General features: G+C 37.4%; 1 protein-coding gene across 5 annotated transcripts in view; it reads right to left on the bottom strand.

Moving 5' to 3' along the window:
* PCDH7 (protocadherin 7) overlaps positions 1-18,507 on the bottom strand; it is a 391,875-nt gene that overhangs the window by 208,290 nt on the left and 165,078 nt on the right. The gene's annotated exons all lie outside the window — the stretch shown is intronic.

Genomic DNA, 18,507 nt, shown 5'->3' with positions numbered 1-18,507 from the left:
AGTCTTCAATTTGTATTTTAAAAATGCTGCAAAACTTTGCCTAATTGAACCCCACGATTTATTATGCTACTGATAATGAACTGAAGATTTACTATGGAATTTGCAAATTATCTTAATTAACCACAAAATAAAATGTTAAAAAAATTAAGCTCATTAAAGGAACAAACTAATGCTACGTATTGACAGTGCTACATACAAATAATAATTTGGGAAAACAACATAAAAATGTTCTGTAATTTCAGTCTAAGATTATTCTAGACAACAGTTGTACCCATTAGGCTCTTGTATGGATTTGAAAGTGGCAAAAGTGTATACATTTTTAAACTTACAATTCAGACTGGTTCTTTCTACTACAAAGCATAAAGTTAATGTTGCTAGAAAATAGTGAAATTTACACCTTTATAACTTGAATGCGCATGGTACAATTACTAATCACAATCTAGATCAGCAGAATTTTAGAAATATTAAAGATTATCTGCACATTGTAGATTATTAATGGTAAAGCTAAGGGTGTAACAAGGGGAAGGCCTGAAAAAGGGTAACATGTATTACAAGTCATCTCTTTAATCCCCCACACATACTTTCTGGAGATTAAAACCTGCATCCCTGGCCGAGGCCAGTAATCAGAGGGGCAGGGGAATGTCTTTTGTTCTTTGTACCACAGGAGATGGCTTGATGGAATTGTCTGGGAAGAAGTCACAAGATTGTCTTCACCAGAGATGCTACAATTAAATAGCAACAGCCCAAAGCTGAAATTTCCCTTTAAAAACTCTGTATTTCTGGTTATATTATAGCTAGAACAATAGTGTTTTTCTAAGATGAGAGTCTACCATCATCCTCAGTTGCCAGCAAATTCATAAACTTCTCTTTCCTTCTCCTCAAGCCATTTGTCCTCATTCATTCAATGCAGCCTCGGGGACAAGTGCTGAACTTTCAGTAACAGAATCTGGCCTTCCTGGGTGGGCCCATCAGCGCCCTGGTGGATGGTAGGTCACTGCTGGAAGAGGTGGGGAGCAGCTCTGGGTCAAGCTGTGGGTAGGAGCATCACCTTTCCCACAAGACAGTGAAGGACCTCCCCAGCAGCTGCCAGGGCCTGGTTAGCTCTGGGGAACTCCCATCTCTCTTCCCCAAATCAGACGCAGCTCCAACCAGCTTTACTTTGTTGAGGAAAAGGAAATGGACTTGGGAAATGTGTCGATGCCATGGCTATTTGTGTGGGTTGGTTCCCCCATGCATGCTGAGACCCTGGATTCCACCCATTTGGGGAAGATTTTCAGAACTCCCTGCTCTGTGGCAGGGCATCTTGTTTGGATTTGTTGGGCGGCACCGTTTGGGGGTGGAAGTCACCGTTGACTGGAACTAGGGAACCTAAGAGATTCATCTCCTTTTGGATTTAGAGCTCATTTGTACAGTTCCCAGGGAACCTAGGGGATTCATTCATTTTTGGATTAGGAGACATTGGTTCTCTTCTGAGACAATTTGGTTCTCATTTGTGTGGTTCCCATTTGTTGCAAGGCCTTGGCATTATTTTTTTCATTGTCTGTGTTTGTGGCTTGTGCCTTTTGTTCCAACATAGGGAGGGGCTCCATTTCTATTCCATCTGAAAGCCTCCTGGGGAGAATCTTGGCTGAATGGCCCACTTATAGCTATAAGTCTATGTCTAAAAGAGAATGGTGTTATTTGTAATCCAATGTACGTGCTGGAGTGTGAGGAGAATTGGCCATTGAATGAAACCTTGAATTATTATGCTATCTTACAATTGGAATTATTGTGTCAAAGGTCAGGTAAATGGGACAAGATCCCATATGTAACCAGGTGGGATCACATGAGCCCTTCATCTACTTCACTGACCACTACAGGCTTTGTGATGCTTTGTTTTAGTTGGACAGTTGGATTCCCCTGGTCTGCACCAGTTCTAAGTCAGCAGCTGGGTGCTCACCAAGGCTAGGCGCCTAGCAGAACTGTTGCCCCTTGGGTGCACCCAATGGCGATGGACTAGTATGTGCGGCCCACGGCCAAGCAGGGAGTGGTGAGGGGGGAGTGAAGCACGGCAAGGAGGGAACACCAGCCGCCCAACCAGCGTACCCTGGACACACATGTGAGGTGGCAGGACGGCACCGATGCCAACCTGGCTGTCTGCTGCAGCTAGGGCAATCCCTGGGAGAGGCCCAGCTCACGTCCAGAGTCACCACCCTGGAACTGTGAGAGGGGCCATGGACAGTGTGGCTGGAACTAATTCTTCAGTACCACACTCACTAGGTTATGACTCAGAAGTGGGAATGGTCTCTCCTTCTAAGACCAGGCAGGGCAATTTCCATTAGGGCAGTATCAGACAGGGGTCTTGAATGCACAAAGACAGCTGGCAGGGTCATTTGAGACAGTCAAAAGGAAGGGGCGGAAAAAGTTGCCACAGATCGATATATAATCAGTGTACTTTTTGTAAAAAATAAGGACATTGGAAAGAACATTGCCCAAAATTGCAAAAGGCTCTAAGTAGCAAGAATCCCCCAGGGGAGCAAATGGTTTCTTTTCAAGTCCGGGACTCAGAAGATGAAGGAGGGAGCCTGCTGTTTGCACATCTGTCCATCTGCAGGTTCTGCAAGTCCCCTGCTGAGCCCTCACCAAACAGGGCAGGGGAGCCTTTTTTGAACCCCTGGGGCAACACAGTCCAGCAGCACCTTGAGGCCACCTTAGTCCCAAGTGGCTCCAATCCAAATATTCCCCAAGGGAGCCCCAGCTGAAATGGACAGTGGGGATTCAATCAGTGCCAAGCCATGTAGGCAGATGTGTGCCAGGCAGTGGTGAGGTGGCCGTCAGCAAGCGGCAGCTGAGGAGCTCGCCACAGCGGGCCAAGGAGGCGCACCCTGGAGAGGTACAGCCGGAGCTGCAACTGCTCCTGCTACCGCCTCCGCCGCCGAATCTGGCAGACCTGGCTGAGCAGCAGGAGAACTAGGAGCTGTTCCAGAAGTGGCAGAAGCTCACCTCCAAGAGTGCCGCCAAGCTCCTGCTAGATGAATACCAGGACCTGGTGAAGCATGCAGGGGACAGCCACTGTGGAGCAATTCACTTTGAAGTTTGGGCCTCCGCAGACTGGCACATTGTTGCAGCATTTGCAAGAAGAAAGCTACCAAAAGTGAGTAAGGCTGTATAGGCCAACAGGACCCCAGGATGTGAAGAAAGAATTTAAATTTCCCATGTCAATGTGTATAGATTCATGAAGGGTCTAGGTGCCATTAGTGATGTCATACAAGTAACTATGAATGCTACTCAGTCGCGTTTGACGGGCAGGATCTCGGGACTAGGCTGGCCTCAAGGTGCTGCTGGACTGTGCTACCTCAGGGATTTTAAAAAAGGCTCCCCTGCCCTCTTTGGTGATGGCTTAGCAGGGGACTTGCAGAACCTGCAACTGGACAGATTTGCAAACAGTGTGTTACTTATCTGGGATTCCAAGTTAGCAAGGGAACACATGACAACTGCATGGGTTCCTAGGGATGGCAGGGTTCTGTCTCACCTAGATCCCAAACTTTGGACTAATAGCAAAGCCCTTGTATGAAGCCCTTAAAGGGACAGATGTGAAGCCCCGATCTGGACCACAGACTGCCACAATACCTATGAAAAACAAAAGCAGAGTTTTATGACTGCCCCGGCTTTGGGGCTGCCTGACTGGCAGACAGAATTTAAAGTATACGTTCACGAAAAACAAGGAATGAGCCTTGGAGTCTTAGTGCTCACAGACGCTGGGAGGCATCCTACGGCCAGAGGCATCCTTGCCAAAGCAACTGGACAGAGCTGCGAGAGGAAGGCCTCCCCACCTCTGGGCAGTAGCTGCTACTTGAGATTTGCTATTAAAGACTGTGTCTGCTCTCAGTGCTGCCACCCTGCTGCCAGCTGAAGAGCCTGAGCCTTTACAGCATGACTGTGTAGAGGTTCTGGAAGCAGGATGGGTCTGTGCATGCTCTTGGTGCCATTTGGAAGGAAAGGGGGCTCCTGATGGCAGGAAATAAGGCCTTGGTTCTGCCCCTTATGAGGCACCTACGTGACTGCTCACATGATGGGTGTGATGCCTTAATGGATTTGGTGGGACCTCATTTAGAAGGACGCCGTTTGACAAATAACTCAGGGTGCCCGTTATGTGCTGGAACACCTGCTGCACAGGAAACCCAATGTGTGGGGACCCACCAGTCTGATGATTGGCAAGTTGATTTCACTCAGATGCCTAAACTTGTATTAGTAGATGCCAATTTGTATTTACCATGCTTTACATTGTGTGTGCATATTTTATTTTCTTTCTCCCTCCCCTCCGCCGCCCTGGCCATTTATCACTCCTGACCGACTGCAAACTACCTGTGCTTATTTGATCTCTTTGGTCTCACCTTGGAAATGAAACCACTGATAGTCTCCCAAAGCCACATTGTTCTGAACACAGAAAATACTCAGCAAATAGACTGAAGAATGAAATTTAATGATGATGATGAATTTAGGCAAGAACTCCAAGGGTCATGCAGACATTATCACTTCAAGACATAGAAATGGGTTAAAATATTCATAAAAAGAGAAATAAGGGTCAAGTGCTGTCCTTAATTCTACTTTAATGACTTTCAAATCATCTTTTTGAATCAATCCTCACTAACATTAGAAGACAGCTCAAAATGAATACAGAAATACATAAGCTATACTATTAAATTGAAAAAAGGAAAATAAAAAATTATGAGAAATGGTGCTTCATTTGGATATAAAAGTAGAAAAGATAGTGGCATTTATTTGAGTGAAAGTGGTAATCTCAGAATCTGTGCTTAAATGCTTATTCCAACGAAAGTAATGATAGAATAGCAGAGACAGGTGATAGGCTGCGTTTGTAATGAAAAATGTCAAAAATAAACTAATTATTTTTCTACAGTATATTATATAATGACTGCTATGAATCCATGCATTTTATTTTTTATTTCCTATCCAGTTTGTGAATATTTTAATCTTCATAAATTATTTTTGAAGGAAGAATGTCATAACTTTAAAATACTAAGATCTATTTATATTTTAACAAATACTTATATTCATCAATGTTTCCCTTCTGTATAAAAGCTTTTCCATAGAAATTATATCTGAATGAATGAAAACAAAATTTATAATAAAAAGCCAAAGTAAAAAGTATCACACAATGGACCATAAATATACCCTATACATCATTTTATCCATATTTTAAAATATTCCATTAGAATTCTATAATGCAATATGATAATTATATCAGTAGAATCTATTTTGTAAAATCTATTTTGATAATTTTGAATTATAAAATTCTCATGAAAATCTAAGTTGGTAATGTGAACCAAATTAATACAGAATCTTAAATTCTGAAGCATAAGCCATTGATGTGAGAGAGCTCAGGAAGTTTCACCTGAAAATATGACTCCTTGGTAGAAAGAATATTTGTAATTAGAGGTCGTTTGAGATCAAAAAGCATTGAAGGGGGTTTTCCCTCTATCTGCATAAACTGGACTGACTCATCGAAAGATCAAAGGGGCAATTGACTTCCCTTCCTCTCCCTGTTGTCTCAATATATTGCAGGAAAGAAGATCAAGGATGCAAGGAGACCTGGCACAAATCATTTAAATATAATACCTATCTCTCGGGTTAATTTAATTTACAAAGAGGATCATGTACAAGTCAATCTCTTTCCCGATCTGTTCATCCTCCCTAGAAACCATTTATTGCCCCTAAACAGAATTACCTAATCTCCTGATCTCTCCCTCCCCTCTAGAAAGCAGGTATAAAAATATCTGGATCTCACTGGGATATTGAGTAATCACTCTGTGATTCTCCCCATGCACATGGTGAATAAACCTCTCTCTTAGTAATCTGCCTTGATTGTAAGTTGATCTTTCAGTGAACTTTCAGGGGAAAGGACAATTTCCCCTCAATCCTACAGATGCAAGAGTGAAGATTTAATTCCAATAGTGGATCAGATATATAGAGCTAAAGGGATAGGGAGAGAGAGAGAGTGGGGAGGTGGAGAGAGAGGTAGAGAGAGAGAGAGACAGGCAGACGGTTGGGTCTATTGAGAAGATGGTTAGGTTTTATAGCAGAGTTCATGACACAGATTTCATATTATTTACGTATTCCAGAAAGATTGATGAAAGCAAAAATGTAAAGCAGTGTGTTGACTTTCTGAAATAGAGAATAAATTTGCATTATGTATGTGACCGTCACTTTGTTAATTACTGATACTCTGAAGTAGAATAGTTTGAATGATGATTCCTTAAACCTAGATGTGCTTTAGTATTATCCAGAGAACTAGTGAAAAAATGAAATGTCAATACCTGGCCCCAACTTAAACCCAATGAATCAGAATTCAGGATAGAACTGGATAAGAGTAGTTTTTAAACTTTCCCTAGGTGAGGAAGAGGCACAGAGAGGAATGACAAATCCTACCATTAGGAAGAACACGGGTTGAGATCAAAGAAAGCTAATCACTCCCAGAAGCCAGCAGGTTCCTGAAGTGTCCACGACAGTTTCCAGGGAGAAAAACCTCGTTCCATCTTGAGACCTAAAAGTATGGTTATACATCATATGCACCCCATAAATATATACAACTAAACAGATTTTAAAAAGCATGGTCATAAAGACACTTAGTAAACTGAAGCATCTGAGCTTTGTATTTTTCTGTCTAGGGTGACAAATTACTTTGTGCCCTGCAAATGCAAACTGGTGTGCATAAGAGAAGAATAAGCAAAAGAGCCTGAGGAACAGGGCCAGCCTTCCAGCTCTTTGAAAGTGTAAAGACACGCTAGAGACTTGAATAAGTAACGCAAGTAGGAGCTGTCAAAGAAAATTATTCCAAAAATTGTGGGTGGGGCGTATGTGAGAATTATAAACAACAGAGAATATAAATCCAAGAATTTCTGTCAGTGAGCAAATGATCTAACTAAAGGGGCAATGTTGAAGACGTGATCTGACAATTCCTTACTAAAGAGGAGGAAGAAGACATGTTGAAGGCAGAAGATTATGCCAAGAAGGGGTGAAGTATGGAGAAACATTTACCTAGAAACAGGTGCCAGGAAGTGGCAGTAGTAAGAATGGACAGCAAGGCCACTAGAGAGCAAGCTCCTGTTGCTGATTTCATTGAGTCATTAATTCACTATACTTGCATTTATTTTCTACTAATTATGGCCCAGGGTTTCAAAGATTTCTAACAATGATTCTACATATTTAAGAAACTCAAAGCCATATAGGTATATGAAAACAGACAAAATATACTGTGATCAAGTTTGCAGTAAATTGGAGGCCTGAAAAAGATACTGTGAAACCTACTTGAGAATTTAGGGCAGGCATTAGATAGGAGCAGATTTGTGGGTTGAGATCTCTAAAAGAAGCTTGATAGATAATATGTATTTGAGGGCCTATTATAAGTTCCATATTTGAAGCCAGAAACAAAGGATTTAAAAACAAACAAACAAAAATGTGGGAAGGGAAAAGCAGGCCACTTTTGAAACTCAGGAGTCAAAGAAGCAGACCATTGCTAGAAAGAGACAATCCGATATAATCAAAAGCATTGGAAACATCAAGAAGAATGCTGAGTAGCACAAGCCCATTAGATTTACCCCTTAGAAGGTCATTGTGGGTATGAAAGCTCTAAAATCAGGAATAATTGTAGATTAGACCAAAAGAAGTAAAGATAGTCTTGTAAATACATGGAGAAATACAGAAAGCAGGGATGTACCATTAATATTGAAAATATGACAAAAAGAGAGAAATAGGGTAGCAGTGAGAAGAAAAAGATTTGTATAAAGAGTTTTATTTATTTATCTATTTATTTTTTGCCTTTCTTCATTGGCACTGAAGAAGGTTTGTTTTAAGGTAAATATTTGAAAATATAAGCAAAAAAGGGGTGGTCAACACCTTTTACTTGGTTGAGAGGGGAATAAAAGGTATGAGGGAAATTAAAGAGATCAGAGAAGACAGGCAGACTAGAATTAAGAGAGAAATGAAATTCGAAAAGATTACAAATACAAAATAAATGGTAAAAGCATGTTGAGGAATTTTATGTACGGAGTGTCTGTGTGTGGGTGTATGTGTATGTGTGTATGTGTGTTTAATGAAGGAAAAAAAGCACATTAGAAATGACAGAAAAAGAAAAGGATTCTATGCTAAGAAACCCTACAGATTCCCTATGTGACCTCAGACAAGTTAGCTGATCTTTGGTTCTTGTGCCTTAGGCTCAGGGTCTGTAAATTGGAGGCAATAATACTTGCTCCTTACTAACTTAAATTCTCTCAGAATTAATGAGAGTGCTTATAAAAAAAAAGAGCCTTAAGGTCCCTCAAAGACATACTATAAAAGGCAGTACACCTCAGGCCACAGCTGTATCACCAGAGCCGTCTCCCATTATGTTTTCGTGTTGTTTTTTTTTTTAAGAAAATATACAACTGGCTCAGTAGTTTACAAAGCTTATAAATAGAATTTCTAAAATCCACATGAAATTTCAAACCTAATTATCCTATTAATGTACTGTTTGTATTGTTCTAAATGCAAATTATTCATAAAGCAAAGATGTACATACAATGACATCCAAATTTTTCAAAAGCTATTTAAATCTAACCATTCATTGAGCATGAATATTTCTCTATTCCATTATTTTAGAATAGCATTTATTATGTTTCTTTTTATATGTCTTTTTTTTAAATTTCAGAATATTACAGGGGTACGAATGTTTTGGTTACATGTCCTGATTTGTAACAGTTTGAGTCAATGTTATAAGTGTTCCCATCACCCAGATAGTGTACATTGTACCCTTTAGTTGTGAATTTACCCCACCCCTCCTTCCCTGTCCCACCTGCTTGATTTCCATTGAGTTTTACTTCCATCTGTGCACATTCAGTGTTGAACGATTAGTTCCAGTTTAATAGTGAGTTCATGTGGTGTTTGTTTTTCCATTCTTGGATATTTCACTCAGTAGAATGGGCTCTAGCTTTATCCAGGAAAATACAAGAGTTGCTAGATCACCATTGTTTTTTTGTGGCTGAGTAGAACTCCACGGTATACATATACCACATTTTATTAATCCACTCATGGATTGATGGGCACTTGGGTTGTTTCCACATCTTTGCAGTTGTGAATTGTGGTGCTATGAATATCTGATTGCAAGTGTAGTTTATTTTTTGTCCCCATTGTGACACATTGGAGACTTTTGCTTGAGGTCTTAGAGGTTATAAATATCTGAGTAGTCCCTATAGTAGGGTGTGTTACAAATACAGTCAAAGGTAAAACTCCAGATAATATATGATTCCTGGAGCATTGGATATACATATACTTGCATCCTCCCTCCAGCTGATGGAGATGCATTAGAGTTGATGCTGCTTTAAACTACTATAGACTTGTAGCCAGCATTCTTCACTCTTTATATAATTTTATTCACTTTATTTTCTGGAAATCTAGAGGTCACATGGTTAATAGGCAAGAGTATTAATGGAGATGTCGTCTATCTGCCATCTCTGCTCTTCTGCAGTTGGGCGGCCGGAGGATTGTGGCCTCCTCCTATCTTTCCCTCTTCCTAGGAAATATTGTTGAGCCCAAGGGCAGGGATGTGTGATTACAGTGGTCATTTCTAAATGAAGTTAATCTCAGGGACTTAAAAGGACAAGTAGAGCAAATAAAGGGGTTTATTAAGTTGAATGCTGTGGGGTGTATAATGCAACATATTCAGTAAATGCATTTGTATTTGATAGTTTTGCTTTCTGGAAAATAGGAACAGATGCTAAAACTGGCATATTGATGACTTTGGGATCAAGAGAAAGACCACCTGCTTAGATGAGCAAAGGAGTTAGAATATACGTGGATTATAGAAAGAAGATTTGTGTTCTAACGGCATTATTGCAAATGGTAAGACACCCGTGAAGGGAAAATAAGGTGAGCATTTGATTCATTATTCCTTTTTGTAAAATTTCATCTCCATGATTGATCATATACAATACCTAACAGTCACCCTAAATCTTGGTAGTCTAGCAGCTTTAGAGGTGACATAAGAAGCTCTCCCAAGCTCCACTTTACTTCGAAAACGAACTAGCAACCAGATCCATCCTGCTCGCACCCAGAGGCTTCAAGGAAAGTTAAATCCATGCATTTCAAATTCACTAGAGGACTGAAATGATTTTCTAAAAAGTACATATTTTTAAATATCTAGAAGGTCAAATTGTACTATAAGTATAATAACTGCCTTATTTATCTTATAGATTCACTTTAATTTGTTTAATTTTACAGTACCATATAACCACCCTCCCTTTTTGAAAGTACTGACATAATAACATGTACTCTTTATAACTGGTACATTTGAGGAAATTAATTTTGACATTAACATAATATTAATATTATAATATTATGTTATTAATCTATTTTGCTTTCAGAATACAATCATTGCTAAATATGTATAACATTTCCAGGTATTATCTATTTAAAAAAACCTTTTTCGGAAAGTTCATGTACAGTTTCCAAGAAAAGCAAGAGACCCGATGAATCTTCACAAATATATGAATAATAATAAAACCTTTCTTTTTACCCATTCTTAATTGTTAGATTGATTAAAAGGTAACTATCACACCATAAAAACAAATATTATGTCCCATAATTAGACATACTTAAAAATACTTACTTTCTATCTACATTAGCAAAAGCTTTTAAATTACAACATGCAGAATAAATGTGGATTTTTTTTTATGATAGAGCCATGGTCAATTTTAGAAAAAGAAAAAGAAAAGAGCTGAATTTTATAAATACCATATTATATACAATATTTACAGTAAAGAGAAAAATATAGCATAGGGCTAAGAGTACAGATACTTTCTCCTTGGAGTCCATTTTTTATAACCTAGTGACACTACTTTATGGGGATTTTATTTGCAAGAAGATAGGACCCTAAGGATGCCATCTATTGGAAAGAACCTCAGGTTAAATCTCTTTCCTTATTGAATACTGCTCTGTGTCTTACAGACAACTTTATTGGGAACTTTAAATCTGCACCTTCCTTTTTAGCTTCAGTAGTTTCTCCATAAATCTTCTCCTTATCTGGAACTCACATACAGCTGTCTCAGTCACATCAATTATTTCTGAATGGGCTGAAAAGGGTTTTTTATTTTTTCCAATTCACTTAGTTATGTCCATCAAACAGCCTTCTAATGACTCTCTTTGTCAGTCATAAACCACTGAAACAGTCACGGAGCAGAACATTGCAGTATTATAAAGAGTGCTGCATTTCATTTTTAAAGTGAAGCTATCTAAAACTGTGAGATATTTCCTTGCAAATGAGCAGGCATTGATTAATCTGCAAACATTCTCAACCAGTGTCAGTGGCTATTGAATAAATGTATCTAGGATTCCATAGTGCATTAGTTGTAGTATATCTGGTAGAACCCTCAAACAAACTTTAATCAGGTCTTTAAACTTTTCAGGGCATCTTTTATTTGCTAACATTTCAATATCTCTCCATACTTCTTTCTTTCAAGTCAATAGCAGATGACAGGATATTAAAATAAAACATGCTGAGACATTTAGATTAGTTAATTAAAACTCCAATAAAGGGAAGAAGTTAAATAACTATTCCTTTTGACTTGCATGCAATTACATATTTGACATTATTGTTTATAGTCGGACTTCAGAAATTAAGAATGCAGGTGATCCTTTACAGCTCTTAGTCCAGTAGATCACAAACTGTTTAATTATTGCAAAAAAATTACGATAGTATTAAAATAATAGCTACTATGTGCCAGGAAAGTACTATTCATTTAACTTGAGTTGCCACTCTCTTCATGCCATCCCTATGTGCATATTAATAGTCAGATTTTACAAATGAGAAAAAAATAATTAATTTCTATATATATGAACTACTATGAGAACTACTCTAGCCTAAAAAGGTAAGTTGGCCTCTTGGGTTTTTTGTTTTTGTTGTTTTTTTCCCCTCAAGAAACAGAACAGCCAAAGCCTAACACTTTTAGTAAATGTAGGCAAACATTTGTTTCTAAAAAAAACTTGTAAAAATGATATTATGTTCACAGATTGTGGGTCCTTTATATCATGAACACAATTGTTTGATCTATTTTTTGCTCTTTTTGGCTAGCTTCTTTAAAACCTAGTCTAGGGTTTGGCAAACTGTTTCTGTAATAGGCAAAAAAGTAAATATTTTAGGCTTTGTGGGCCATAGATCTCTGCTGCCACTTCTCAGCTGTGCCGCTGCAGTGTGAAATACTCATCCATGTTCCAGCAATACTGTATTTATGGACCCAGCAATTTGAGTTTCAGATTATTTTCCTACTCCATGGAATATTATTGTTTACTTATGGTTTTAATATTCAAAAATATAAAAAAAATCAATCTTATTTGGCTGGCTGTTCAAAAACAAGCAGAAGGGCAGATATGTCTCATGGGTCTTCTTTTGCACCCCCCCCCCCCCCCGTGCAATAGTCCAGGACCAGCTGTACAAAGATTTCACCAAAAAAATGACAATTATTCAAACAGACATTATCCAGTTTGTTGATTATCTAGATTCTTTGTTTCAAAAACTTTTTGCTAAGCTTTGATTTGTAGAACTACAACACATTTTTAACAACTGCACAAAAAGAAAAGGTACATAAAATTTAGTTAGTTTTTCTCCTCTTGCTGTAGAAACAAGGTTGAGTTAGATTGAAACATCTTTTCACTATTAAATGAATTGGAAGTTTCTTTGTTAGGCCATTAATAAACTATGTTGTGTTTTCTCATGAAAAAATGAACAATTTGTGGACAGTTCATTGTCCTCCTACCAGACCAAAAAAGTATTGATATCCCACCTCCAGAGCCAAAATACAACAGGCAGTGCTCATAGATTTCAGTTCTTCAGATATGACTTCCTTGAGCATAGATCTTTTCACCTTTCAAAGATTTATCCCAAATAAATTTTACTCACACTAGTTTTCCATAGTGATTCAATGATGAAATAAATTTAAACATTGATATGAGAAACTTATGTTGAATGTCTCTCATACAACATATTAAAAATGATTGAAAAACAATTAAAATTATATATTATTTTTTATTTTACAGTTCTTCCACACACACTTCAGTGTGTCTTTGTAACAACCCTAAACAGGTAAGGCATTGTTATTCTTCCAATTTTGCAGACAAAGTGACACAGAGAGATCACATGATTTGAACAGGACAAATTCCCATAGTTACTGTCCAGTGGAGCTCAAACACTTACTGCTCTTTGAAACCATACTCTCTGACCTATATTGAACAGGGGAAAGGTGCAAATATATATAGACATATTCTCATTGGTAAAATATAGCTCAATTAGTAACTACCACATTGGACTATTTAAGATATTTAAATGAGATATTATTTACTATTATTTAAAAAGCACATAGCACCATGTCTTTCACATAATCAGCCTTTAATGGATGCTACTATGAATACATAATGGAAACCTTAGTACGGTAATAGGATGAGACCGTCCGCAGCTCCCTGCCTTGCAGGACCTATTAGATTCTTGTTTTGTTTAGGAAAGCAATTTAAAATTACTAACACAGATAGCAAAATACCACCATTGTTTCCATGTAGTGCACTTAGCATATGTGTTTCTTAGCTTATAAACTGTTTTACAGGTAACTACTGTGTATGTGAAACACTGCTTGGGATCTGGGATCAGAAAGTCCTATCACCAAATCCTAATCCTATCTCTCTCTGTTCATTGTATGGTTCAGGAAAAATTGCTTCACTTGTCTGAACTTCATTTCCTGTAAGTTGAAACAATATATATGGAACAACAATATAAAACTTAAAGAGTTCTCGTAAGTATCAGAAACAGAGCATATATGTATATGAAGAGAGAGAGAGAGAGAGAGAGAGAGAGAGAGAGATCACCTAATATAACGCCTGGCACAATACTACAGCATTCCCTAAATATCTGCTGAATAAATAAGCATATATAGTGGCTTAAAGTAAGAAAGCCCTCTTGCCTATGGTTGTTTGTTTGTTTGTTTCATATAATAAGAGCGCAGGAATTTGGATCCTGGGATTCACCATTTTCAAGTGCTTCTATAACAATGTGGCATTTCACCAGCCTTTTTTTTTTTTTCCTTTCCTAAATTTCATCTTTGCTGAGTGATATGCTGAAGGACACAGATAATACTGTAGTCTCCTCATTCCCACATTTTTCCACATCATGACTAATCACACTAAAGGACCCTAGCCTCATTTCTTATCTCTGTATACTCTCCAATTACTATGTATCACCCTGGCATTGGGCATTTGTGCCTTCACTTTTTTCTCCGTCACAGTTCTTAATCAGTGCAATCCATAGGGAACTCTTTAATCAGGGAGCCTATTTATTTAACTCCTTTACTAGAGGACTTCATAAGCCCAGTATTCCTCATCTTCATGCACAGTTGCTGACAAGTCCACAGGTAGGTCATAGGCTTGGATCTCTCTTTCAGAATGTTTTTCTTCTCATTGCCATGCCCAACAATGTGCATTATTTATTATTGCTGGGGCTGTAATCAGCTCTATTTTTTAACTCCCTGAAATGCAAAATTCAAGATGCTATATAACAGCACTTTTCTAATATATCAAATTACTGGAAAGTGTAGTTGCTATTAATATCACACCAAGTATACTCATTGTTTCAACATTCGTTAATACTTCAGTTGTATTAACATTTTTATACATGATTGTGGAGTTTTCAACTACATTGCAAAGTCCTCATAAACAGCATTTATCTATTATACCTCTATTTCAATGACAGTATCTTGAAAATGTTTTATATATCATTGCTATCTATTAATATGTTTTAATATTTCTTGTTCTTTTTGGAAATAACTGAACTGGGGAATTGGGAGGCTTGGATTTAAGTAGTGGTTCTGATATTAAGTATGAAATGTGGGACAATAATTAATCTTTCAGTTTTAATGCCATCAATTTAAAATGAAGGAGTTGAAGCAAATGATATTTAATATCATTTCCAATTTTTAATTCTCTTAAACCACAAGACCATGACACTGTAAGAGTATATGGGTTGAATCAGTGGATAAATGGTTGAAATCAATTATATCAAAGTAGACTTTAGCCACTCATTAAGAAATTCCTTAGTATTCTATATGGCTTTGAAAATAATGCATATTGGAATGCATTTTCTCATCAAAGAAATATCACAAATGAAAATATACATGGTAATCAAACATTTTATTTAATTACCTTAATGAAAAGCTACAATGATAGCAGGGTTTCTTCAAATTTAACATCTTTGTGGAAAAAAAAGACATCTCTAAAGATCAGCTCCATGGAATATGCTTGTCTAAATCTTCCCTACCTATGAAACCGTCTCTTCTGTGAGTCTTTCTTTGACTCAGCCACATAAAAATATTGAGTTCCTACTGTGCGCAAGAGGCTGTGAGATTGCATTCATATCTAAAATGTATAATTCTAATAGCAGAGGTTAGCAAGTTTGGTACAAACTAAAATAATGAAAGCATGCTGGACCACACAATTGGATTTCACTCCTAATTTATTGGAGACATCATCCCTTTTAAATGTCTATGTTTACACCCACAGAGAGACAGAAAGGCAGAAGGAGTCCTAGTTAGGAAAAGAGAACATTGACAAGCAACTAATGAGATAAATACTATCTTCACAATGAAATTTAATCCAACAAAGACTTATTAAGTCCTTGCTTTGTGCCTACCACTGTGCTGAAAAATCTACATGCTGCAAATTCAGGCATTAAACTCAGTTGGGCAAAATGTAGATTAATCATACAAAAGCATTCCCAGAATATAAGCACAGGTTTCTTTCTTTCTTTCTTTTTTTTTCATTTTGCCATTGTGATAATCATCAAAAGCTCAGTTTACATGCCGCTCTGTTGCTTTGCATGACTACCCTACACACTCATGGAGTTCCAGATGCAGCTGAATGAGGTCGATAAACCTACGTGGTAAATTATACTGTTGGAGTCAGTCTGCAGCAGTTCACAGGAGCAATGCTGAAGCATCAAGTGGAACTTCAGGAGGACTGGCCAGGTTTGTAACCACTAAAACATCAAAATGAACAAATAAACAGCAAGGACAAAAAAAAAAAAAAACTTTAAAAAGCTACTCCTTTAAATACACAGAAGCACAGATAGGGGCCTGCAGCACGAGCACTGGAATCAATTCTCTCATACAGAAATGAATGAAAATGAAACATGCATTTTAGGACCCACTCAAACAGATGCTCCATTTTCTTCTTTTTTCCTCCTCTTTTCTATCTTAGACATTCATATAAATCGCACCTGGTGAAATCTTTTTAGGAAACTGCATACATTTAAAATCCTTGGGTTTTCATATTCTGTGGAATAAAGGTTTGTGCCCTTAAATAGCTTTCCCCAGTCCACATGGATTAAAATGTCTGAAAGAAATCGAGACAGACAAATAAAGTCAGTCTCTAGAGTGTTATCTGAGCATTTAATTATTAAATTGAATTGCAACCTAACTTTGGAGCCAGAACCTTCTACTACACAAGTGAACCCATTCCCTTTGCCGCCCCCATCACTCACTTGTTTTATCTTACTTATCTACATTTTGTTACAAAGAAAAGCTACCAGTAAGCATAAGGAGAAAATGTATCCAATGCCTGGTATATGCTAATTTTATTCCTCAGTACCAATCAAATAACTCCAGAAAAATAGGTAAAAGTGAGTGTGCTAAGCAAAAAACTGGACCCCCAACAAAGTCCACATCCTAATCTCTGGAAACTGTGCATATGTTTTCCACGCAGAGAGAAATTAAGTTTGCTAATCAACTAATCTTAAAATGGGAGGATTATATTAGATTATCTAGGTGGGCCACCTGTAATCACAGAGGTCCTTAAAAGTATAACAGGGAGGCAGAAGAAGAGGTTACATGTTGCAATGTGAGAAGAGGGAGGGAGGGGGCTGTATGCCAAGAAATGTGGGTGGCCCCTAGAAGCTGTTAAAAGAAAACGAGCACATTCTCTCCCAGAGCCTCCAGAATGCACATCACCTGGCCAACACCTTGATTTTGGCACAGAGTCCCATTTTGCATTTCTGACATCAAGAATTGTAAGGTAACAAATTAGTATCGTTTCAAACCCTTCTGTTCCCAGTAATTTTTTACAGAGCAATAGAAAACTTATACAGTGAGTCATGCAGCCTGGTGCTGGTGGGGAGTGGAGGAAACTGAAGCAGTTTGTAGGCTACATATTTATAAGAGGTTATATTCATCATTCAAATTTAAGTTGGTTTCCATTGCTGGATCCACATGTAGGGCATTGCAAACCAGCATGTCAGTCTAACAATTATACCTACTTTATAAAACACTCAAATATATATTGTGTTGTATATTTTTTGTTAAAAATGTTAGTTTAGTAACTGTAAAAACAGTATAATAATCTTTATAATCTTATTTTTCCATTTATTATACTTTTAATATAGTGAAAACACCAAAAACATAAAACCAAAGCAAAACAAAACCAATAAATAAATATTAATAAATAAAGTAGACTAAGTTGCTGGAATACCCTTGTGAGGTAAAATTGATTCACATTTACATGTCGGTCCTCTCTTATGAGATAACTAATAGGGAAATCCATGAACTTTCAAGTCAGAAAACCAGAATTTTTTTCCTGATATCCACTATAAGTTGAACAACCTTAGGCCACTCACATACCTCTTCTGGACCATGACTGATCTTTGAAAATATAAATGATAATCTCTCAATTTTAAGGATGCAATGAAGATCCAGTGAAATCTTATAAGTAAAATAGATTTTATACTGCAGAGTGTCCTATAAACAATAGTGTTGAATTGAGCCCAGAATTATGTCTATAGGCCAAAGTATTTAGGGAGCTGTTACATGCAAAAAAAAAAAAAAATCCATGAATTTGGAAAAAATGAATTTTTCTCACCACTAGTATGTGTTTAAAAAAAAACAACACTCATAATAAATGCCTTGGTTTTCAGGAATGGCCTAATCTACACTGGGGAGACTTACAGAATCCTAAGTGGTGCCTAACTGGAGTTACCATATCTGTACATACTGCCTCTTATTTGTTTCCTTCTTTCTTGCTCTTTGTTTTATACTTGTGAGAAAAAAAAAAAAAAAGACTTTAGGAGGACGAGTTCTTTGCACAGAAACTTGAGCTTTTCAGAAAAAAAGGAGAAAAATAAATGCACTAAATAAATAGTAAGTGTTGGTATTTTATGATTCATTGGGAAATGAGAATATTCACAACCTGACCACAACATAGGGACTCAAAGTAATTCTTCTACAGTAGGGCAGGTAGTCAGATATGCTGTTGGCCATCTGGAGTTTAATTTTAAAGCATAATTTGATGATATAACCTACATTTTCTAATATTTGCCATGTATTATTTCCATATTAAATGCCACAAGAGCAACTTATTTCATTTACCACCTTCATGAGAAAAATGAATTCTTAAGCTTACATAAAAGGGACATTTTTAAGCAAGAGGGAAAAACAAATCCATGAGGCAATA

The sequence above is a fragment of the Lemur catta genome, chromosome 4 (assembly GCF_020740605.2).
Source record: "Lemur catta isolate mLemCat1 chromosome 4, mLemCat1.pri, whole genome shotgun sequence".
Classification (NCBI taxonomy): domain Eukaryota; kingdom Metazoa; phylum Chordata; class Mammalia; order Primates; family Lemuridae; genus Lemur; species Lemur catta.
The sequence above is the reverse complement of the archived record's forward strand: the minus strand, read 5'-3'. Positions and strand labels throughout refer to the sequence as shown.